The sequence below is a fragment of the Schistocerca nitens genome, chromosome 9 (genome assembly GCF_023898315.1).
Source record: "Schistocerca nitens isolate TAMUIC-IGC-003100 chromosome 9, iqSchNite1.1, whole genome shotgun sequence".
Classification (NCBI taxonomy): Eukaryota; Metazoa; Arthropoda; class Insecta; order Orthoptera; family Acrididae; genus Schistocerca; species Schistocerca nitens.
The window spans coordinates 385,465,685-385,491,862 of record NC_064622.1 but is presented as its reverse complement, the minus strand read 5'-3'; the positions used below and the strand labels follow the sequence as shown (position 1 = coordinate 385,491,862).

At 40.7% G+C, this 26,178-nt stretch overlaps 1 long non-coding RNA gene across 1 annotated transcript in view; it reads left to right on the top strand.

Annotated features, from left to right (window-relative positions):
• The first annotated feature begins 218 nt into the window (after nt 1-218).
• LOC126203354 (uncharacterized) overlaps nt 219-26,178 on the top strand; it is a 920,708-nt gene continuing 894,748 nt past the window's right edge. Inside the window, exon 1 of the long non-coding RNA XR_007540259.1 lies at nt 219-1,367. This is a non-coding gene — a long non-coding RNA (uncharacterized LOC126203354). The remainder of the gene's footprint in view (nt 1,368-26,178) is intronic.

The following is a 26,178-nucleotide window of genomic DNA, read 5'->3' as shown; positions in this document are numbered from 1 at the left end:
TTTATTTCTGTGGCTAAAGAAGTATATTTCCTCAAAATTGGACCAGTCTCACCGAAAAAAGTGACCGTTTCTGAATAACGTCTTATACTCCCGAAAGTGGTGAATGCCAGTGGTAAGGCAGTCGTTGGCAACACCGTGAGGGTAGTTGGATGGGAATTGGCTGAATTTGTTCCATACGCAGCTCTGAACATTAAAGCAGGAAATTCTACTTCATTTTAATCTCATTATCATTTACTTTAGCTTTTTTCAAGTAAACTAACTGTGCAGCGTTAACTACTGGTGTATAGTGGCTTCAGTTGTATTTGAAAACTGCAGGTTAAGAACTAGATTTTATTTTGACTGTTTATATCTGGATTACAGATCTTTTCGTACTGAGGTGTGAACTGAAAACAATAATCCGAATTTCCTTCAGTCACCTGAGTCTCGACGTTCAAATTATATTTTGTGAAGGAAAGGAGTGAGTAGTAATTATTTTAAAACTAATCAGTTTTGAGCAGTAGTTTATGGTAAGAACTTGCGTTAGACAGGTTTCAGTTTTTATCTGGCGTGCAGTTTTAACTTCGTTCTTTTTGTGTAGAGAGAATTTGTCTACACGAAGAATTAATGGCATTAACCACACAAAGACATCATACAATCGTCAGATATTTTTGTGACAGTCAGTCTGCCAGGTGGCTAGAACGGCATATGTGTACGTGTGTGTGTTGCGTTCAATGATATGCCTGATATGCTACATTAGGATTGCCATTAGACGAGAAGCAAGAGGCAGGCTGCGTACTGTGAAAGCACCTTCACGCTGTGCGAGGACGCCTTCTGGCAGAACTGAGATCTTTAATGTACTGACCGATGGACGGCAGCACATACCAAAATTTGGAAGCTACACCACTTCCGGTGTCCTGAATCCCTCTGAGTGGACACGTCGCAATGACATTATTTCGATTGTGCTGTAGCAGCAACAATAAAACGAGAAGTGGCGGAAAATACGGATGACTTGGAATTTTAATTCCTGTACTGAAGTTCCGCAAAATAGACGCGAGGAGGCAAAGGCTCCGATGATAATTTCGGTGTTTTGCTCTGAGATATCGCTTAGCTGAAGAGAGACAGTGAGAGAGAGAGAGAGAGAGAGAGAGAACGAAAGCCGGATAACGTACGAAATTACCGACTATGAAGAAGAGAAGCCATTTATTCGTGGAAGAGCGCTCCTAAGTGGAGTGTGAACCGCATTCCCGTCTGTAAGGACACGGCCGGCTCTGAGAGAAAAGCACGTCAGTGGCGAGAAAGAGGCGACGGGCAGCGAACACCGCTGTACACCGTTCAGGAGCGGCCTCTCCGGTAGGCCGGCGCTGCAGACACCCCTCCAGCCTTGTCTGGTAAGTTGTCGCTAATGTTACCTGCCTCTGCTTATTGTGTTATGGTTGTACGTCCATGTTCCACAGCGAAAGCCAACGGCCTATTCCTATTGCTCATTTCTGTGACTCTCAATTTCTTTTTTGCTTCTCATTTTCTACTTTGCGATGTTCTGTATTTCTATACTGGATTGCCTTCGTCACGCTCGTCGGGAAAGTCTTCATGTTCTTGGTACCAGAAGCACCTGTCGCCGAGCTGCTTTCAGGACTGTGATCAGATTTCATGCGAAGGACTTCAACGAAGTCTCTGCTGTTTCATTCGTCACTGTACGTTCAACAGCCTCTACAAACCTCTGACAAACGACTAAGAAATCGGTACTGTAATTTCGGCAAAAATGAACATATTCAGATTTCTTGAAAAAGTTCGAAGTTTGATTGTAATGATTTACGCACGCAAAAGCAGCCGGCATTCTATAGCATGATTCAGATGCTCCTAATGATGCCGTTTTACGGATATCTGGCCTTAAGAAACCACGCGATATTTTCATATTCTCTCGCTTGCTACGCGCAAATTATTAGTTCTACAGCAAAGAAGAGCAAGATATTTTTTTTGGAAATTTAAGGTAGTTATATTTTATGCTGGGATTCGTTTCCGTTAGAGGCTGTAGCTTTCAAGTTATTAAAGAAAAATGCACAAAAGCGACCTTCAAATGCACCTCCACTCAAACACTCAGCACCCCTGGTCAGAAATTCTAGGATGTTTTTCATGGCACTCCCTCCTACCACTGCACAAAAATTTGCGACTGCACGAATTATTTCCCACATTCAACCATTTCTGGTGTTAATTGACTGGCGTTACTATGCCGCCGGCTTGGTCGAGCACTTATAAATTGTAAAAGTGATGGTTATTTAATTTTTACCTAACAATTTTGTGAATTTTAAGATTACAAAATAAACAGTTAAATCGTTGTACTCGTATTCGTGAGGCTTTTGACTGCGAAACTACTTTGCTTGTGAGGGTTAATTTCGGATCGAAGTTTCAACGTAATTACTTTTAACGTAACTTTTAAATAGTTGTTTTTCTTTCATTACCATCACGAACACGTCTAAATTAATAATGTCCACGAAGTAGCCAAGTATGCTGGTGCCGTAATAGCCCAATCAATAGAAAACAAACGCAGTCGAATATCGGGAATAGTTCACGCGGTAGAAGATTTTTGTACATTGGTAGGAGGGCGTGGCACGGACAATATATTAGCAACCCTGGCTGATGAGGGATGCATGTGGGGCTGGAGATGCGTTTGAAGGTCACTTTTGTACATTTCCCCCCGAATAACTCGAAAATAACGGCTTGGAGCGACAAAATATACCAGTGCAAAATTCAACTGCCTTATACGCATAGTAAGCGAGAGAATATAGAAACCTCGCGCGTGGTTTTTGGAGGTCAGATATAGCGTTGTGAGTTGCATAAAACGACATCGGTGGGGGCAGCTGAATCCCCATATATTACTGCAGTAGGAGGTTAATGAAACACATGTGTACCTACTTTAAATTTGTTAATTGGTAATGTTAAATGAAACTATTTCTCAGCAATCTGTTTGACTTTAATGTATGGAATCTTTCCTTGCTCTGCATGTGGATAGCTCAATGCCAGAGATCGTCTTTGTTAAGCGGAAAGGCTGATGACACAAGAACGTGTAGTATTATATTTCTGCCGCGCGGAGTGGCTGTGCGGTTTGAGGCGTCATGTCACGGACAGCGCCCCCCCCCCCCCCCCGTCGGGTTCGAGTCCTCCCCTGGGCATTGGTGTGTGTGTTGTTATTATCAAAACTTAGTTTAAGTAGTGTGCAAGTCTAGGGACCGATGACCTAAGCAGTTTGGTCCCTTGGGTATTCACACACATTTAAACATATTATGTTTCTGTGAAAAAATGGATCAGATGGCTCTGAGCACTATGGGACTTAGCATTTGAGGTCATCAGTCCCCTAGAACTAACTAACCCAAGGACATCACACACATCCATGCCCGAGGCAGGATTCGAACCTGCGACCGTAGCGGTCGCGCGGTTCCGGACTGAAGCGCCTAGAAACGCTCGGTCACCACGGACGAATTTTCTGTGGAAAAAATGACTTGCATGATATCAGTAATAATGATCGAACTTCTTTGAATACATGGTCTATGGGCTCGACTTAAAAATCGTGAAAACATTTGCGTGCTTACGGCGCGCAATCGTTGTGTCACCAAAACGATCATTTCCAACGTACGTAATGGGCTGAAAAATATCCGAAGAGATGGAATATTAATAAAAGACACTTATAACTTCAGATTACTTAATGGGAACATATTTCACATATAATTTTCTGTTATTTCCCAAAGAAATTACAGTCGGCTGGTCCCGGCGGAGGTTCGAGTCCTCCCTCGGGCATGGGTGTGTGTGTTTGTCCTTAGCATAGTTTAGGTTAAGTAGTGTGTAAGCTTAGGGCTGATGACCTTAGCAGTTAAGTCCCATAAGATTTAACACACATTTGAACATTTTTTTGAAATTACAGTGCTATTCTATACATGACCTTCTCGCTTCAGGGTTCGAACAAGAAGACGAAGAAGACTACTCTCTCCTTCACCTTTTTATAAAACAAAATACAATAAAAGAAGTAATTATGCCGCTGACTTTAGGGAGATGTAGCAGTTTGCTGCAGTACCTGCAACGTTAGCGCTTTAATAATTTTCCTACCTTCTCGACGTTTGAAAATCCTTTCTATGTCGACTGGATTACAGTTGACAGTCTATATTTACCTTTATAGCGCTTACGTTTCTTTTCCCGTGCACCCGGTGTGTTTATGTCTGCCACGTCTCTTGTTTCATCATGTCCGTTGAAGCGTTGTTCGCTGTAAACATCCTCAATATCGTCAGGTTGAAACGCGAATAATGGGTCCATTGCTCTTGTAGCTCTCGGCCGTGGGTCAGGAAAATCTGTGCTATGGTGTGTTCAACAGTCACGATGGGAAACATCGTTTGCTATAAACAATGGCACTCAACCGGAAAAGAATGGAAGGTGTTACCATTTCCGGTATTTGCCTTAGACCCAAGAAAAATTTTGGTCGGAACAGATGGATTGCAAATATTTTTAGTTTATTTTTTGGACAATATTGTCCATTGTCTCAGACGAAAGTAATAACAAATGTGTGCGTGTGTTGGAAGATTATGTGTTCTGCTCATTATGCCGATCGTAGAATCGAAGATCAGCATTCTCCAGTCTAGTGCAGCCTTTGTGGCGTTGTCTGCAAAAATGTCTGTAACAAGACTTCGTCCTGTGTGTATACTGGGTAGAAGGAAAATTTGACAAGGCAGACATTTACGGGAAATATTTTCGAATATAATCGATGAAATGGTGTGAAATGATGCACAGAAATGATGTGCCTATGCGATGCTTATGTTTGGATTCGAGCTTCAATCTTCCCACGGAAAGCATGACTTCAGTAATCGGGGAAAGAATACTGGGCTAGACAAAAAGGAGGTGGATGTAGTTGATGTTATCTACTTTTGCGGAAAGAGAAAGGAGGAATACTTGAGACTGAAAGGGAGAGATGAAATACGCACAGTGGATAGAAGGCGTGCAGCAATGCAGTTCGTAGGAAAGGAACAGTGAACGCTCAAAGACAAGATCAGTCTTTAAGAGTGCAATAATAATATCTGTGGTAGCAGTGAGTAACTGCACTTGGTTTTGCAACACCTGCTGTGATAGCTGCATAATGAATGGGATGCCACATATCGTAGCATGCAGACTAGAGTTACGAAATAAAAACAAATAAGTTTACACTGGGATCGAATCATCCACCTCCCACATTGTACATTATGCCATACCCGATGTAGCGCTGCTGCAACTTACTAAATGATATTTTTTTGGCACATATGATTACAGTGTTGCCGAATTACTGTGGTTCATCGATCACTCTCTACCGAATATGTACACTGTTGAAATTTTCTTACAGATGCTTTTGTTTTGATACTGTGCTTGAAATACGGATCTGAAGCGCAAGCGTGTTAATTTTTCTTCATGCTGCGTAAGTGAGTTTATGCTGAAAACCACATCGCTTTCCCAAGCTACTCCATCCCATTCATCTTCATACTTTCCTTTCCATGCAAGTTGCTTGTCACTTTCTTCCCCTATTCACCAGGTTTTCTCCTACAACTAAAATATGGATTCCACGTCAAAATCTTCTTTGGCAGTCCAGTTCAAATGGTTCAAATGGCTCTAAGCACTATGGGACTTAACATCTGAGGTTATCAGTCCCATATAACTTAGAACTACTTAACCCTAACTAACCTAAGGACATCATACACATCCATGCCCGAGGCAGGATTCAAACCCGCGATCGTAGCAGCCGCGTGCTTCTGGAGTGAAGCGCATAGAACTGCTCGGCCACAGCTGCCGGCTGGCAGTCCAGTCACACGATCTATTCATAGAACTAGTAGCGTAGCAGGAAACTACGGCTGTATGTCTTCCACACTGCATATTTATATTTATCTTCAACGTATAGCCGTTAAATCGTATAAGACAAATGAATGAACAACATAAAATAAACGTGACAACCCACTCTTACAAAATACTTAACGTGAAATCGCTACGAGTTATATTTTAAGTAAGGAATACGCACAGCAACAAGACAGGCAGCGTTAATTGTATACAAACTGTCATTTCATGACACTGTTACTACTCTGATCGGTCTCGTAAACTGACATACGGCCGGGAGAGCGGTGTGCTTACTACATGCCCCTCCATATCTGCGTCCAGCGACGCTTGTGGGCTGAGGATGACACGGCGGGAGGTCGGTACCGTTCTGCCTTCATGGCCTGTCCGGGCAGAGTTTAGTGTAGTTTAAGTAACTCCTCTGATGGAATATTCTTATAAGCAGGATGTTCTGGGGACATATGTGTCTGAAGTACACACTTATCGTATTGACAGCTACCACTGGATACATCCTGACTCCTGATATTCACCCGACAAAGGCTCGATAGTATTGAGGTATGGCGATTGTGGTACATAGGGGGGATGAGACAATTCATCATCATCGCACTCACAAAACCAGTACTGAACGATCGAAGCTTTGTGAACAGGTGACCCGTTGTAACACAGCATCACCACTGGGACACAAGTATTGTACCATGGCGTGGAACTGCTCAGCCACAATAGTAACGCAGCCCTTGGCAGTAATGCGACTTTGCAGAGTAACCTTGGGCCCATGGAATACCAAGATACGGCTGCCCAAATTATCACCGAACCTCCACCCCGTTTCACTCTTCGGACACAATCTCTACCAGGACTTGAAAACAATGTGAAACAGGACTCATCATGACTTTTTTCCATTGCACCACTAATGAGTGCTTTTGGTATTGCACCTCGCCTTGCCAGTCCATGGTTAAGCAGCTCCCTTCGTGTTGCCCTTGCGCTGACAGGGTACGCGAGTGCGATATCCAGTTCTGCAGTGACTTTTGCAGCAGCCGTCCTCTTATATTTCGTCAGAACCCTGTTCACGCAAAACACATATTTGACCATAATGTGTCTTACCGGTTGATGTTTTTCGGCTTTCCCTGTATGCCGTATAAATCTTCGATACAGCGCCTCTTGAAACACCAAACGCTTAGGTTACCTCTGTTCTGGAAGCACCCACCATAGAGCAACAACAATTTTCCCAGATTAGAATTCACTTAGTTCCGATGTAATGCGTACAGACTGCATCTGACACTAGCAACGCATTGAGGAGATAGCACAGGTGTCGTTTCTGGTCAAAAACGACAGCGCAACCTATAGCCTTGCTACCGTCTGCATTTACGTTCAACCACTCATTTGTCGTGATGTTTCCGTATTTTCGTCCAACCACTATACGCAAGACTACGTTTCTCGATATTCAACAGTGTCTTGATATTTTATTTACCAACATTTTACCGTTTATTAAGGCTGTAACGTGTGTTTGATACACACTCACAAAAAAACCACATATATACACGGCAAGATGTAATTTTCACGATAATTTGATGATATTGTCCCACTATTGGTTGCAGAATTTCGTCCCTGCACTGTAGAGCAATTCGATTGCCCTCAAAAATCACGAGAGGTGTACGGTGACCCGTTTTAATGCCATTTCAGGAACATCATTTTATCACCATCATGTTGTACGTGGGGGACGCAGTGTTGGAGGCGATTTCTCCAAATACGTTATCTGAGATTTTCAGGGTAGAAACAGAGTCAAGTCTTGTCCGTAAACAGCACCCGACGCCTTCTGCACGAGACGCTGCCTGTCTGTCCATGGTGTTGTACTGTACCGGCGTGGTGCTCGGTCGTCGCGTATGGACATTCAAATCATGCAGTCATCTACTCACAGTTTTATATGATACCTCTGCTGTAGTCTCTTCGAACGCTGAATACAGTTCTGGAGCTCTCAGCCCACTGCTCCCTAGACTTAAAAGTCACAGACATCTATCATCCCGTCCACCTATCGAAAGAGGTCAGACTGTGCAGTGTAAGCGCTCAACATTAGCTGTCGATTGGAACCGATTCCATGTCCGCAACACATCACGTTGACTACGGAGCACACGTATAACGACTTCCCTGATTCACGAGCCTTCTGCACGTAACGTGATGATGCGCACCCGATCATTGTCCAGACTGGCCTTCGTCATCAAGATAATGCTCCGTGTCACAATGCCAGGAGTGTGATGGAGTGGTTCGAGGAACAGAGTGGTGAGTTCCAATTGATGTGTTGCCACCCCCAACTCGCCAGATGTGAACCCGATCGAATGCATCTGGGATGTAATTGAACATGGAGTCAGAAATCATAGCGCCCTTCCCCGGAATTGACGGGAATTAAGTGACTTGCATCTTCAGATGTGGTGCCAACTCCTTCCAACGATATACTTGAAAGGAGAGACAGCATTGGTCGTATATTTTCGTTTATTATCGCAAAATCGATTTTCGGTCACTTAGTGACCATCTTCAGTGCTGTAATATATAACTTAGATTAGTAAGCACTGGTGTCAATAAGCTTACGGCTAATAGTCTATGTGATCGCCGTAAGCTTATTGACACCAGTGCTTACTAATCTAAGTTATATATTACAGCACTGAAGATGGTCACTAAGTGACCGAAAATCGATTTTGCGATAATAAACAAAAATATACGACCAATGCTGTCTCTCCTTTCAAGTATACCCATTATCTGGTCGTAGTGCACAGGACACTATGGAGTCGCCAATCAATCCTTCCAACGGCTTACCAAGGTCTCATTGTTTTCATGCAATGACGCGTCGGCGCTGTTAGCATGTTTTGTTCGTCAGATAACGTACGTCAGACTTTTTCCTGTGGTTACATTATGTGTGCTTTGTGCCTGTCAAACGAAATCAGTCACAAGTCACACGGATGTTAAGACGATGTCTTTAGTGGGTGTTTTGTCCAGAATGTAAATTAAAAACTATATATTTGGGTATAAAAGCTACACACCATTTCACCCCTACCATCGCTACAGTTTATGCAGAAAGAGACCTATGGGTTTCCTAAAGCTTTCGTCAGATCTTGTACCTGGTCTCAACATATTCACATTCCAAATCCATAACAAAATTTTATTTAAATCTTCTAGTTGAAATATAAATGGAGATAAAAATAAAGTTATACGCTTGAAAGGAGGTGGCCCCGTTTAATTCCTTATTCTTATCTGCAAGCACAAATACATGGTTAAATTCCATTATGACGTTATTTATTATTTCTAACTTAAATCAATCAATGATACAAATTATTTATGTTTGAGTATGGCATACAATTATTACACAGAACATATGACTTGCAGAGACAAATAGTATACTGCTAGAGAAATCAAAATAGTTGTACCAAGTCGAATAGACTATAGACTATTTGATATTGCCGCAGAAAAAGCGTACGACGATGATAAATTAAACATCAACGAATAATTGTTGTATGCACAGTATTTGCAAGAATTAATCTCCGAAAAATTGCACATGAAATTTCACATTCCTTATATGGTTTAGGGTATCTTTTGGCCAAAACGTGCAGGTTTAAGTGAATAAATAAAATAATTTCCTTTAATTTATGGCAACACTGTGATTACTGTAATATTTATTTTGCTTAAAATGATCCAGTTGTGTGGAAAGTGATTGAGAGAAATGCTGTAAAATACTGAACTAATTAAAGAATTATGGGTAAAATTAGCTCGAAATGAAGATAACTGAAAACATTTCGAAATAGAGGGTGGCGGTTACATTTACAAAGGCACATTAATCCAGGCAGAGGTTCAGTAGGCTTTGCAGATTTTGCAGATACGAAGGTAAGAAACGGAGGGAAACAAAAAGCTAAACTAGGACAGCTACAGTGTGAGCAGAGAAATACATATCGATTGAAGCCCTGTTTACACAGTATTAACAGAGATCCAATTCCCTTTTTGCGGGCGGATTTTTCAGTCTCTTTTCTTTCTCCTCCTTACAACTTTTCTTTGGATGCCGCAAGCGTCTCTCAGAGTGCACGGTATTCCGTGGCGTCCTTTTCGAAAGATAACGAGACCACGGTGAAGCGGTTTCGTGCTTTAAAAAATTACTCCGCAACCGGCGGTCTGGGGGGAAGCGCAGACTGCGCCTGGAGATACTTTCTTTGCATTAATGCACCGTGAAACTCTCCCCTTGCAAACTGCGCGGGTAGTCCTTCCTACATTTTATTGTACCTTAGTAGTCACAGAGGTTCAACCGCGATTTCTGGTGTCTTAGCGACAAACTCGTGAGTTACTGTTCTTACAATGGAAGGTAACGACTTACTTTTCAGAATTCTTACTTTTCGCTGAGCATCTGTTTGTAATAACTGTTCCATGTTCGGGAACCTAACGGTGGCAATAAATTAGACTACCTGGAGACTTAGTTTATGCCAAGCTAATAGTAGTAAGTATTGCGAACTTTCTGGCGAAGGTGAAGGAAAGAGCTAGTGGTATGCTCGATCGGGTGCAACGATGATGTTCAAATAATAAGGTAGTCACAGTATCACACAAACCTACGTACATACTAACCAAACGCCAACCATTTCTGACTAGATGTTCCGGGATTAGAATTAACAACACCTCTATATTACGCAGAAAGTGCTGTCCGTACTTAGGAGTCCACTTGAATAAAAGGGATGAATTTTGTGTCTGCCTGTTCCGGTAAGTACAGCTAGTTATGTGCGTCCCTCTCCTCCACTTCTGAACTGTATATAGCACAATGTGGATATTATGCAACCAATTTAACATTATTTTAAGATAGTTTATGTTCACTGATGTAAAAATAGATGCTCCATACCCTAATTTATGCTATTAGGAGTATTCTTTTATACTTTCTAAGGTTACTTATGTTCCAAGCTATGGCCATACCAAAATTCGTCGAAATTCGTAAAAACCAACAAAAAGAGCTAAACTCGAATGTAATAATATTAGTAAGGAAATACGGAATAAGAATGTTGAGGATTGTATAAGCATTGTATTCATTACACTGAATTGTAACACCCAGAACATATGAATCAATAAAATCATTTTCACAAATACGATACAGTCCAAACATCAAAGAGTAAAGGGTAAATGTGTTCCCCTATGTCTCGGTGATCCGATTTCGATGCAATAAGGCCCTTTCGTTACCCAAAACTACGATCAGCTACCTGTGAAGATTCTATGAAAATGGTACAGCAGAATAGCAAATTTGAAGATTAGCATGTTCAAAGAGAGAGACGACATTTTCAGGTAAGGCTTTAAATTGAGATATCTTTTGTTCCGTGATACAAGTTTGATGAAATAAAGCCTATATGTTGCCTCAAGCTACGCTAACGTTACCTATGAAAACCCCATGAAAATTCGTGGAGTAGATTTGGAGATTAGCCTCTTGAAACAGACAGACAGACATTACTGTTTCAGATAAAACATTAAATAACGGTATCTTTTTCTTTCTTTTAATACGATTTTGATGAAAAAAACCTGTAAATTTCTTCCAGATACGCTCAAGCTACGTGTGAGAACCACGTGAAAATTCGTGTAGTGGTTTTGGAGATTAGTGTGTTTAAACAGACAAACATGTCGGTCTTAGATAAAACTTTAAATTACGGCATCCTTTTTTCGTGGTCTGATTTTGACAAAATAAAGGCTATACGTTGATATAATCTATGCTCAAGTCACCCGTGAAAATCCCATGGAAATTAGTAGTGGGTTTAGAGATTAGCCTGTTCAAACAGGCAGACACGATCGTTTCCGATAAAACTTTGGTTACTAATTTTTTTCCGTTATCCGGTTTTAATGAAATAGAGTATATATGTTGCCCGAAGATATGCTCATTTTATCTGTGGAAACTCTGTGAAAATTAGCGCAATAGTTTGGAGATCAGAGTGTTCAAGCAGACAAACAGATAGAGATGATAATTTTACAGCTTTATTTTTATTGTATAGATTAAGCTGTCTACAGAAAAAGTCATGCAAAAGTTTCTGCGAGCTTACAGCACTAATTATAAACTACGTCTTACAGGCGCGTCACAACCCTACCTTCAGTACTAAAGTCTGCTTCGTGGCCAGTGTATGAGCGCATTGGCAACTATTCGAGAACTCCAGATCCATCCCTAGATACGAGCAGAGGAGCGTGCTTATCAGTTCTGGATCTTTCGGTACAACACATGTCGAACCCATACTGATAATACTTGGGATCTGCCCATCGACATTCAGGTTGAGTCGAGGCAGACTCGAAGGAGTGGAAGTGATTACAGGGGTGAATATCAAGTACAAAATTCAACTCCAGTACTGAAAAACAGATGGATGACAGAGCGTCTGGAACGATACAACTATTTTCCCAAGTGTCGAAGACATACTACGAGCATGCGTAGATGATCTCACTAATGGAAAGGTGAACTTCATTACTGGATATGATGCTTACCCCATCGACGGGGTAACAAATATCTGTGATAACGGAGAAATAGGGACGACTAAACATGCAGTGGTTCATAGTAATTTACAGGGACTAGAGACGGGGAGTGGACTGAATGGTTTGAAGTTGGACAGAATAGTCAAACTTGGTTATAATTCGGATTTCTGTCACAGTTACGTACAATTTCTTGGTGGTGACTAGTTAGGAACGTTAACGTTCATTTTCAAACCAATTTCTGAATTTAAAGTGTATTCCAGAGCATAACTGCGTTGATACATTTACAAGACAACTTCATTAGAGAGATCTGCGTAATAAACATGGTGTGCCCGTAATACAGAAGTGCTACATTCAGGAGAGCAGATCATAGAACAAACTAGTCTCGTAAACGCACCACCTCTGCATTATGGGCATACCATATTTAACATGCAGATCCGTTTTATTAGGTTGTTCTGTGAAAAATTGTACGCAGCTCTGAGAAAAACGTGAGCAAATAATAAATAGTTGTATAAATTACAAAAATAAAAGTCACACGAATCTAAATGGTAATGCGAAGTATCGAGTGTTCCCGAGCTACATAGCGTCATTTTTCAGAAGTTTAAGAGAGGTATAAACTTAGATGTAGCCATTTGTGTGGTCAGAAATTCTGAGACATTTCGAGACTAATGATTGGTATTGTAACTGAACAGGATCAGAGGCTCGTTTGGTGGCTGGTTTATCTTTTACCTCACTCTTTTTTTTCTGCATTCATTTCTATTTTTTATAAATATTGCTGTATAATTAAGATATAAATTTTAATATTGCGTTCTCAACGAAAAACATATAAATATAGAATGTATAGATTCTAACGACCTGGATTAGAATCAAAAGACGGTGAAGTCAGATGTACAGTAATAAACCTTCTTCTTTTTCTTCTTCTTCACTTCAAGGAATAAGGTTACGGCCTTTTCCGTCTCCACGGAAGCCGGCTTTTCCTTTATCTTCCTGCATTTATCTTTGCTTAAGTCTATAGTCTATTAAAAGTCAATTTTTTCTGCACCCATTGTTTCAATTTGCTTCTTTCATTTCGCTATACGCGTTCTGTTCTTTCATTCACGCACTATATATTTGATTATTTTCTTGTTTAAGAATTATTTATTTGTTTCCTTACATTATATCCTTTTATTTTCCTTAAAAATTTAATTCCAGCTGACTGTATACTGGCTTGATCGTTCTTAGTTACTGTTCCGTAAGTGAGCGTAGATGTTGTCATTACTTTGCGGAAATTTGTCATTGCTTCTTTCCTAGATTTATTGGCTAATTTTCTATGTATTGCGCTACATATCATTTGAAACTTGTTTAATTTGCTGGAGATGTCGTTGTTATATTCGTAACGTATATCACATCCGACAGCTGAAAATGAGATTCCTATTCAATAAATTTTACATTCAGCGATATTTTAAAAAGTACAGGATATTATCCTTTAAAAGCCGTAACATTGGTTTAATTTTATGGTATTTTAAATTTAAAAAGCATCGTCTGTCTCTTGTAAAATTATTTGATCATCAGCAAGGAGTAAAGCATGTAAACTTGTGTATTTAACTTCTTGGCTTCGTCGTCATAACAAGTCGAGTGGGTGAGAGACTCCACATTTACCGTACTCCTCTGATAATTGCTATTGATTATTTTTCTCTTAGCTTGTATTAATTAAAATTTTGTTATTTAAAAACAAACTTTTTGTCGCTTGTATTAAACGTTTACCGGCCGGTGTGGCCGAGCGGTTCTAGGCGCGTCAGTCTGGAACCGCGTGACCGCTACGGTCGCAGGTTCTAATCCTGCCTCGGGCATGGACGTGTGTGCTGTCCTTATGTTAGTTAGGTTTAAGTAGTTCTAAGTTCTATGGGACTGATGACCTCAGATGTTAAGTCCCATAGTGCTCAGAGCCATTTGAATCATTTTATTAAACGTTTATTGCACCTTCCGCTTTCCATTACATTCCAGAGCTTATAAATTGTTCAAATGGCTCTGAGGACTATGGGACTTAACTTCAGAGGTCATCAGTCCCCTAGAGCTTAGAACTACTTAAACCTAACTAACCTACGGACATCACAAACATCCATGCCCGGCCAGAGCTTATACCTGCTCGCTCTATGGGAAACTTTTTCATGATCTTAAACTGCAATATGAGTCCCCTGGTTATATTCTCGTCTCTTTTCGGTTATTTGCGGCACTATTGGTTTATTCTCACTTCATGATTGTCCATTTCTAAACCCATTTTGTCCCTAAAGCAAGAGGAGGACGTCAGCTATTGATTTTCCGTTTGTTAATTATTCGTGCATTTAATTTGTAGTTGTGATTTTCACACGCATTTTTTTTTCACAGTACGATTATTACCACTACTCTCCAACATTTCACAAATGCAACAGCGAAAGTTCTAAAACACGGCCCCGTATCTGCTAAGTTCTGCATTAACACTGTCTGGTCCTTCCGCTGTTCTATTCATCTGATGTAATGATTCTCTTATGTCTTCAAATGTAACATTGTCTCGTTGGTATATTTCATCAGCTTATTCTTTGTCCTTGTCTGTTTTCACTAGCTCAATTTTATCATTGTTTTCTAGTCATAATCCTTGACAGTGTTTCAGCAAAGGCCTTTTCTCTATTACGTGTAACCGTGCAGAATTTGTTCTTGTTGTTTCAGGAGTTTTTAAGCTTTTCTCCATTCTGTATTTATATTATTATCCGTTAACGCGTTCTACAAGTAAAGCGCTACTCGCTTTTGAAATAGACACCGTCTTGTTGAAGAAGGTAGACTTTGAAAACTTCACCTTCTAGTTTACTCTTCATAACAGTTTGTTTCTTCCATCTGACGATCAGGTTAACCTTGGTAATTGCCGGGAAGGGCTCTGATCTGTACTCTTGCATCTTGCACTAGTCCTCCGAGCTTTCCGTTCATTATGGCATAGTCAACAATCAGTCTACAGCCTACGGCTCATCATGGGCATTTATGAATGAAACTGTAGATATTTTCATTTTGTTATGTCTTACAAGGGGAGGCCGCCAATTGTGTAATTCAGATTCGATTCATACTGCGCATAATAAAAGCTCATGGCCAGAGGTGTAATGTGGCAAAGCACCAACATGCACTTGCCAGCCGTTGTCGAGAAAATCGATAGTTAAAAGAAACCGTCGCGGTGAAATAGTCTCAACGATTTATGATTTCCTACAGCGTCGTGGCGCAGCGGTAAGCGCTCGGGTTCGGATCGAATCTCGTGGCATGCAATTTTTATTTTAGTATTTGTTTTTGTAATTCAATATATATATATATATATATATATATATATATATATATATATATATATATATATATATATATATTCCCGGCAATCAGTTACAACAATTATGCATATAATAAGTTGTTGAAAGTCGTTTGTCGTGGAAAAACTGGCGACTTCGAACATGATTATGTTTTCCGCAAACAAAGTTGTATTTCACAAATGTTATTAATAGTCTTCATAATGTTTACACATGTAGTTAACGGAAGACGTAGAAACGATATTCCGAAACGAATACGTATAGTGTAAGTCAAACGTTCGAATTAGAGTAGAGACCCCACGATATATATATATATATATATATATATATATATATATATATATATATATATATATATATATATATATATATTACAAAAACAAATACTAAAAAAAAAAGGTTGCATGGCGCGAGGTTCGATTCGGCGACCTTCAGATTACGAACCCGAGCGCTTACCGCTGCGTCACGACGCTGTAGGAAATGAAAAATCGTAGAGAGTATTTCACCGCAACGGTTTCTTTTAACCGTCGATTTTCTCGACAACGGCTGAGAAGTGCATCTTGATGCTTTGCCACGTTACACCTCTGGCCATGAGCTTTTATTATGCGCAGTATGAATCGAATCTGAATTTCACAATTGGCGGCCTCCCCTTGTTAGTAAGTGGCGCAAATCGCATCCACTGTTACTTATTACCAGCTCCTCCAAGTGAACCAGATATCCGCAAATTCCCTACACATGAATTAAGGCCTCCACTTATGATCGCATAATCTTTATTCTTTTGATCTACTTCCTTTTGAATGTCTTGATAGGGCATATCAGTTTCTTGTATCCTTCCTTCACGGGGATATGCACCTGTTACTGAGGGATAGCCTCTCTATTTCTAGCCTTGCCGACACTACTTTCACTTACGGAGGTATAACTGAGTACTTAGTTCTTCCATTTGTTGTCGCTTATTATTGCTAGTTTCTCTAGTTGTTGCACTCACCCTATCGTAAACCATTGACAACGGTAAATTCATAAGTGAAAATAAACAAGTACTACCATATACCGTAGAAATGACTTTTAATACAGTTCCAAAGTGTTGTATAGTGAACATAAAGCTAGCTTACCGGGTATCTGACTGGATTTATGATTAGGTTCAGAACTTCCTAGCCAAACTCAATAGGTTAATCTTGACAGGGTGAAATCATGAAATGCAAGGGCAGTTTCAGGAGTGCCCACGGACTGTTATAGGGCCATTACTGTCTACAGCATTCACGGCTATTCAATATGAAAATACCGAATGGAAATTGCTATAATTATTCAGTGCATAGTGATGCTCGAAAAGACCAGCACAGAATCAAAAAGACGACGCAAAATTTCCATCCTTGCGCAAGCGCAGTAAATCGGAAGCTTCGCACATTTTTAAATCAAACTCTTCCAAACGGTTGTACTGGACATGATACGGCTGCTTTCTGTTCTCGATCACCTAGATGTCAGAATCTGACAATGACGGATTTCTTTCATGGAAGGTATATGATGGACATTGTGTACGTGACTCCTTAGCTGGAAATAATGGCCAAAACTCTAAATGGAACTCAAAATGCACGTTTCTGACGTGCTCGCGCCGGTGGCACCACATATGTATAACGTGAAATTGGCAACTCATAGATGTCCGTATGAGCAAGACGATCCATACAGAATACCTATAAAGTATATAAATATGTGTTTTATCTTTCTTCAGAATTCTCTGTAATTCTCATCGATGTACCTCTGTGCATTAATTGCTACAGCAGTTTGTCATCGCTGTGTTCATTTCGCGTTGCTTTATATATAAATGATGACGTCGGAAGTTCCACGAGGTTTTCGCCGATCGTGTCATCTACAGAAAGGCTGCAACGCCAAAAGACCGGCAGAAGAATGATGTCTTGTGCACGTCCTCACACTTAACCCAGAACTTAAATAAATATAACAATTTTCGTATAAATAGATGAAGAAATCAACTACTTATTACGTTATTGTTCAACACCATTGGAAACAGTGACGGCAGTGAAGTACTTAGAAGTACCCGTTCGCAGCGACCAAAAACAGACTGACCACACAAAACTGTGCAGGAAACAGACTGAGGGTCGCTGGAAGAATCTTACAGGAATGGGGTGAATGATAGTGATACCCGAGATTAACTTAGCCTATTATCAGAAAGTGGGACGTGGAGTATAGATATAGCTATGACATCACGAAGTTGCTGATTTCATTATGACATACTTTTAAAGGTAGGCTTATGTGTCTCGACAAGATATCACAATGCGTTTCTTTCTTTTTAATTCATGTTGTGTTGTTACCGTAATGTAATAGAATAGCATTTATGAAATAGGCTATACACACTAGAAAACTAAATTTTCAAATTATGGCGTATTCTTTGACTGCTTAATATTGAGTGGACCAAATAATAATAATTATATGCTGACCAGGTGGAAGGAAATAAATAACGAGATTATTGTAGAAAGATTTGGGAACTAAAATTGAAAAACTAAAATCAACGGTGTTTTTAACAACAAGAAATTATCTATTGTAAATCCAGCGTACAGGTGTCCCATGAATCAGTTACGAGAATCATACGCACCGGTTGCAAAACAGGTGATATACTTACCGCAACACGTTTCGCAACTACGTTATCCCATTATCAAGTGATACAAAAAAAGGAAACAAATCAATACATTGCAGTAGTATACGTACTGCCAATTATGTACCTATCTAAATGGTACTCTGTTATAACATGCCTTAAAGCTTCTATACCGTAAGACACCGTCAAATTAAAGAGCTGGCAGCACACATTCATTGTCAGCCACAAAACGCTTCCTTGAAGATCTCGTATTGTTGCATCACAATCCAGCTATGATCAGCTTTAATCTAAAAGACAGCTGTCTTCACTTAACGAAGTTGGCACTATCCCAAAACGAATGTCTCACAGTCCTCCACGATGTTACTGTACAGTAATATCCTTTAGCGTTAGATGTGAAGTCCAAAAACCAATACTGCACCTAAGTTTGCAGTGTGTGCAACATTATAGAAAATCCAAAAGAAAGTATAAAATCTAAAGGCACTAGTTAAAATAAGTTCCGTGGCTGTTTTACGATATTTCATATTGTGTATAAGGTATGTTTCCTGTCAGATTGCCGGCCGGAGCGGCCGAGAGGTTCTAGGCGCTACAGTCTGGAACCGCGCGATCGCTACGGTCGCAGGTTCGAGTCCTGCCTCGGGCATGGATGTGTGTGATGTCCTTAGGTTGGTTAGGTTTAATTAGTTCTAAGTTCTAGGGGACTAATGACCTGAGAAGTTGAGTCCCATAGTGCTCAGAGCCCTTCAAAGCCTGTCAGAGGAAGCTGATATTTATTGCTGTTTAACAGAGAAATGCAACAGCGTAGTAAATAAGAAGGCAGAAGTGTGGAAGAGGCACTTCTGGGCCCACTTTAGCTATGTCCTCCAAGAGAAGCAACCACCAGTTTATTATAACTAGCCGCGTTAGGTTTCATATTTTCGTTCTCTAGGCTAAGGTTGCGCACATTATAACATAAGTACAGTACTCGTTTTTAGAATTTGCGGGACTTGACACACAACTTCCAAAAATTTTACAATAGACAATAATTTAGTCGGGAGTTCCAATTTTGGCCATTAGATGTAATTGTGGCGCCGTGTATGTAGGAAAGACGCATATAAATGTTTCCGTATGTAATGGATGATAAACGGGTTGTGGACAGAAAAATGAAGAACTCGTTCAAATAGCTCTGAGCACTATGGGACTTAACTTCTGAGGTCATCAGAGTCCTAGAACTTAGAACTACTTAAACCTAACCTAACGACATCACACACATCCATGCCCGAGGCAGGATTCGAACCTGCTACCGTAGCGGTCGCGCGGTTCCAGACTGTAGCGGCTAGAGCCGCTCGGCCATACCGGCCGGCGAATAACTCGTAATCTTGGTTTATTATTCCTGCTTACATACTCTGAATAGGCAAGGAAACTGGTACGTATTCTTAATATCGTGTAGGGCCCCCCGTCAGCACGCAGAACTGCTGCAACACAACGTAGCATGGACGTCTAATATCTGATGTAGTGGTGGAGGGAACTGATACGATGAGTCCTGCAGGGCTGTCCATAAATGCGTAAGAGTACAATGAGGTGTAGCTCTCTTCTGAGTAGCACGTTGCAAGGGATTCCCAGATACGCTCAATAATGTTAATGTCTGGCGAGGCTGGTGTTCATCGGAAGTGTTCAAGCTCAGAAGAGTGTTCCTGGAGCCACTCTGCAGCAATTCTGGACGTGTGTGGTGTCACATTGTCCTGCTGGAATTGTCCAAGTCCATCGGAATGCAAAATGGATATGAATGGATGCAGGTGATCAGACTGGATGCTTACGTACGTACCACCGAGCTATATGTATACGTATCATGAGTCCCGTATCACTCCAACTCCACAAACCCCACACCATTACGGAGCCTCCACGAACTTGAACAGTCCCCTTGATGATATGCAGGGTTCATGGATTCACAAGTTTGTTTCCAAACCCGTACACGTCCATCCACTCAATACAGTTTCGAACGAGACTGTCCGACCGGGCAACATGTTTCCAGTCATCAATAGTCCAATGTCAGTGTTGACGGGCCCAGGCGAGTCTTAAAGCTTTGTGTCATGCAGTCATCAAGGGGACACGAGAGAGCCTTCGCCTCCGGAAGCCCATATCGATGACGTTTCGTTGAATGGTTAGCACGCTGATACTTGTTGATGGTCCAGCATTGAAATCTGCAGAATTTTGCGGAAGCTTTGAACTTTTATTACGCTGAACGAACCTCTTCAGTCATCGTTGGTCCCGTTCTTGCAGGACCTTTTTCTGGCCACAGCGATGTCGGAGATTTAATGTTTTACTTGATTCCTGATATTCACGGTACACTCGTGAAATAGTTGCACTGGAAAATTCGCCCTTCATCGTTGTCTCGGAGACTCTACGTCCCATCGTTCGTGTGCCAACTGTAACACCACTTTAAACTCACTTAAGTTTTGATAACCTGCCACTCTAGCAGCAGTAACCAATCTTACAACTACGCCAGACACTTGTTGTCTAATGTAGGTGTTGCCGACTGCAGCGCCGTATTCTACCTGTTTACGGATCTCTATATTTGAATTCACATTACTATACCATTTTCTATGGCGCTTCAGTGTAATGTGTGAGGTCATCAGTCCCCTAGAACTACTTAAACCTAACCAACCTATGGACATCATACACATCCATGCCCGAAGCAGGATTCGAACCCGCGACCGTAGCGGTCGCGCGGTTCCAGACTGTAGCGCCGAGAACCGCTCGGCCACTACGGCCGGCTGAGACATTGTACAGCGCCAGATTTGTACCTGGCAGACACAATTGGAACTAATTTTTTTCCAGCGGCTATCGGCTCCGTATTAACGCATTAGCGTATTTACTAAGTTTCGCTGTCATAGGATAATAAGATCCCACACTGGCTCCCGCGAGTAGCTGCACTTTAATTACACCCACACGGTACATGCGGTACAGGATAGTACTAGCTTTTTTAGGCGAATACATATTCCTTTAGTTTACAACTGACTCTCCTGAGCGTATGATTGGCTGACATTATCAAGGCAGAGTTTAATGCTTGGCAATCCATATCTGTTGCTCGGTCTTACTTTTAACAGTGCCTGTCAGCATAGATGCTATAAGGTGTGTTATACTACAAGTCAATATAAACATATGCATAGTTGTTAGCACGCTTACTATTGCAATGTACTGATTTGCTTCCCTAACCGGCCGGAGTGGCCGAGCGGTTCTAGGCGCTACAGTCTGGAACCGCGCGACCGCAAAGGTCGCAGGTTCGAATCCTGCCGCGCGCGTGGATGTGTGTGGTGTCCTTAGGTTAGTTAGGTTTAAGTAGTTCTAAGTTCTAGGGGACTGATGACCTCAGAAGTTAAGTCCCATAGTGCTCAGAGCCATTTGAACCATTTTTTTGTTTCCCTATTTTACAGCACTTTATAATGGAATAACGTAGTTCCGAAATATATCACATATTTGAGGACTGGTGCGTTACGTTTCCAGTACCGAAAAATAAGTTATGTAGTATTCCATAGGAATAAGAAACGAAGATGTCCAAATGGCCCGGCAGTTCGATGGAAGAAAGGTAAATAAACGCTATCGCTATACAATTAAACTTTTCGGGCTTTAGCCCTCTGAATGAGACAATACGATTCATCACTGCCTGCCAAAAGAAATAATCAGCGTCCCATACAAGAGAGAATTCACCTTCTCTTTTTGTATTCGTCAGAACGGCCATGGTATAGCGTCCACACGGCAACTTTTCTTGCGATACTTTCTTAATAACCAAATAGTACTTGACACTAGTGAACGGAACATGATCACATTTTTGGTTTTGAGGTTGCTTTCCTGTAGGATTTTACGTATTTAAATGTAAAAATGAGTAGGAAACTTCCCACATTCTTGTTTAACTACTAATTTTTTCTAGCTATTGTTAATGACTTTCTTATCATGTAGTGAATTAATGTAATTTATTAAATTTATTTGAATACTACGTTACTTCAGTATTTCCTATGGACTTCCTCTGTTGACCCTACTGTAAGCCTTCTCATTACCTAAAACTAACATAAAACAAGGAAGACTATAGTTTCATCTCTTAGTCCTTTTCTTTTATTTTTGATTACAGAATTACACGGGCAAATGTCCTTGCGTTTAGCAACATGTATTCTCTTCCTGTAGTATGTTTTCTGCTGTTGGTTTCGATTTTAATTGAATTGTAGATGCGTTTACCTGTGAGCGTAACTAAGTAGCGATACTTTTACAATTTTAAGAACTTTCTCCGTCGCCTTATAGTTCATATTACTGATTTCCCGCATCTCTACTTCTTTATACTAGACCAGTTTTGTTCGCTCGTCGAAAGATCCGTACCAAAAGCGAGCTGTGCATGAATGCTAAGTATGGAACTATTGTATCAGCATACTCAGAGCAAGCTGGCTGGTATAAAATACTGACTGCAGGCCGTCCCTTTGTTAAGTGATTTAAGCTGCTTCGCTACACCGAGACATCTACATCTAAGTTACTCAACTTGTCAGTTGTTCTTGATTAGAATTCTGGAGTATTTAGTTCGTCTTCTTTGGGGATGCAGTTTTAGGAAACTGTGTTTAGTGACTCTGCTTTAGTGGCACTGCCATCAGAGACATTGTCACTGCTATCTTGCAGTAAAGATATTGATGCCTTTTTGCTGCTGATGTGCTATACACACGACAATAACTCTTTGGGTTTTCTGCCAGATTCCGAGACAGAGTTTCGTTGCGGAAAATATCAACAACGTATGACGTTGACGTTCCTGCTAAATTTCGAACATGTATAAAACTTCGCCAGACTTAGTGACTTGGCATTGTTTTAAATTTGGTATGCTTTATCTTGAGTAAAGGTTTATATTTTTGTATACTGGTGGATGACAGCATCTATTTCGTTTCGTGTAATGCCCTTTTATCTTGCGGGATTCTTGATACTGTGTGCTTGTTGATTCTTCTATCTTTATCTTCTCGCTCTTCGGGTGAAGTGATTCATAGGTGAGAACTCCCATTTAGGTGAATAGTGTTGAAAATCCTCGTCAGTCCATCCAGCCTTAGGTTTTCCGTGGCTTTCTTGAAAGTCTTAAACTGTAGCCTTTCTTCAAACTCTAATCTTTTCTTTGTACCTTAAGCACGTCCGCCTGCTGAGCGCAAATTACCTGAGTTTTGTTTTTGTTTGCTACCACACATTCTATTTTGTCAAGCTCTTTACTCAGTTCCACTTGACTTCTGGCGACCAAAGCTGCATCGTAAACGAACGCTGTCTACATCTGCGTCTACATCCATACTTTGAAAAACATTATGAAGTGCGTCCATACTGTACTTCCTATAGCACCGGTTATTATGGCTTCTACCTTTCAGCTCACGTATGGAGCGGGGAATAATAATCATTTAAACGTCTCCTTGGACGATGAAATTAATCTAAATTTGACTTTACGATCCCTACCGGAGTCACATGTAGGGGCTATATATGTCTAGATTCATAATTTAAGGCTGTTTCTTTAAACTTGGTAAGCAGGATCTCTCAGAGTAGTTTGCGTCTCCAAGTCCAGTTTCTGTGGCATCTCTGTGACACTCTTACATGAGTCTAATAAATCTGTCATCATCGGTGTTGACCTGTTTGGTACGGGTCCCACACACTTGACCGTATTGTCGCACGAATGGTTTGTAAACAGTGTCCTTTCTGTACTACATCTGACGCCCGTTTTACCTACGATTAACCGTAAGTGATCGTTCCTTTTCGTATGCCTACAAATTATCACACCCAAGTATTTATATGAGCTGACCGATTCCAGTTGTATGCCACAGTTATTTCAGTCATAGCGTAATGCGTTTCTCGTTTCATGAAGCGCATAATTTTATTTTTCTGAACATTTAAAGCAAATTTCCAACCTTTGCACTCCTTTGAAATTTTATCAACGTCTGACTGAATATCTGTGCAGCCTATCATGCTGGTTTTCTGTGAGTGATAAGCAAACCTCTCATTGAGATAATGATATACATCCCTCATAATCGCTGCAATGCGTAAATTTTATATGTGTTGTTGTTGTGGTCTTGTGGTTTGATGCAGCTCTCCATGCTACTCTATCCTGTGCAAGCTTCTTCATCTACCAGTACCTACTGCACCCTACATCGTTCTGAATCCGTTTAGTGTATTCATCTCTTGGTCTCCCTCTACGATTTTTACCCTCCGCGCTGCCCTCCAATACTAAATTGGTGATCCCTAGATGCCTCAGAATATGTCCTAACAAACGATCCCTTCTTCTAGTCAAGTTGTGCCACAGATTTCTCTTCTCCCAATTCTATTCAATACCTCGTCATTAGTTATGTGATGTACCCATCTAACCTTCAGCATTCTTCTGTAGCACCACATTTCGAAAGCTTTTATTTACTTTTTTTAAACTATTTATCGTCCACGTTTCACTTCCGTACATGGCTACACTCCATACAAATACTTTCAGAAACGACTTCCTGACACTTAAATCTATACTCGATGGTAACAAATTTCTCTTCTTCAGAAACGCTTTCCTTGCCGTTGCCAGTCTACATTTTATACCCTCTCTACTTCGACTATCATCAGTTATTTTGCTCCCCTAATAGCAAAACTCCTTTACTACTTTTAGTGTCTCATTTACTAATCTAATTCCCTCAGCATTACCCAACTTAATTCGACTACATTCCATTACCCTCGTTTTGATTTTGTTGTTGTACATCTTATATCCTACTTTTAAGACACTGTCCATTCCGTTCAGCTGCTCTTCCAGGTCCTTTACTGTCTCTGACAGAATTACAATGTCATCAGCGAACCTCAAAGTTTTAATTTCTTCTCCATGGGCTTTAATTCCTACTCCGAATTTTTCTTTTGTTTCCTTTACTGCTTGCTCAATGTACATATTGAATAACATCGGGGATAGGATACAACCCTGTCTCACTCCCTTCCCAACCGTTGCTTCCCTTTCATGCCCCTCGATTCTTATAACTGACATCTGGTTTCTGTACAAATTGTAAATAGCCTTTCGCTGCCTGTATTTTACCCCTCCCAAATTCTGTTTCAAATGAAATATAGGGGGTGACAATAAACTACTCTACTTTATATTTTTCCTTATTTTACCTCTCAGTCTGCAATACTGACTTCTTCACACTATTAGCAATGAGATTCTTTGCAGTAAAATATTCTCATAATATGTTTGACAGGTAAGTACTGTTTGAGAGTAGCCACGAATTGTCTGTGAGCTACCTGAAGTGACAGTCAATTGAAATCGGTTTAGTCATTGAAACATTTTAGATGCGTATTTGACGGCAACAAGCTTCATTATTAACAGAAATGAATAAAAAAAAAAAAATGGTTCAAATGGCTCTTGAGCACTATGGGACTTAACATCTCAGGTCATAAGTCCCCTAGAACTTATAACTACTTAAACCTAACTAACCTAAGGACAGCATACAACACCCAGTAATCACGAGGCAGAGAAAATCCCTGACCCCGCCGGGAATCGAACCCGGGAACCCGGGCGTGGGAAACGAGAACGCTACCGCACGACCACGAGATGCGGGCAGAGAAATGTATCCGTTAATGCTCTCAGCCAGTAACGTGGCAAACGTCAGCACCTATCAGGTTCGCATACAGAACATGGATTACCCATCTTTCCCTGTAGTTGAGACCTCACAGCTTCAGAATGAAAAAAAGATGTTATTTCATCCGACCTCATGAAATACATAGAACCCAATTTTCTCTGATATCATTTCTTGTATTACTAAAATTGTTTTTCCGCTGATCAGTAAGTGGTGATCAAACAGTTTCGGTTTGACGGCTTTGCTGCGGCATATATACACCCAGCACGACTTTGATGTGGGTGTATAGGCACCAACATGTAGGCACGGAGTTATCGTGGTCTTCGAACGGAAACTTTTTGATCATCTCTTATACATTCAACAAGCTTTTGTATTTTTCGGTCTATTTAAATAATGAGTATTTCTGAATGGAAGTGGATTAGAAATGAATATGTGGTACGATCTGTGTTACTAA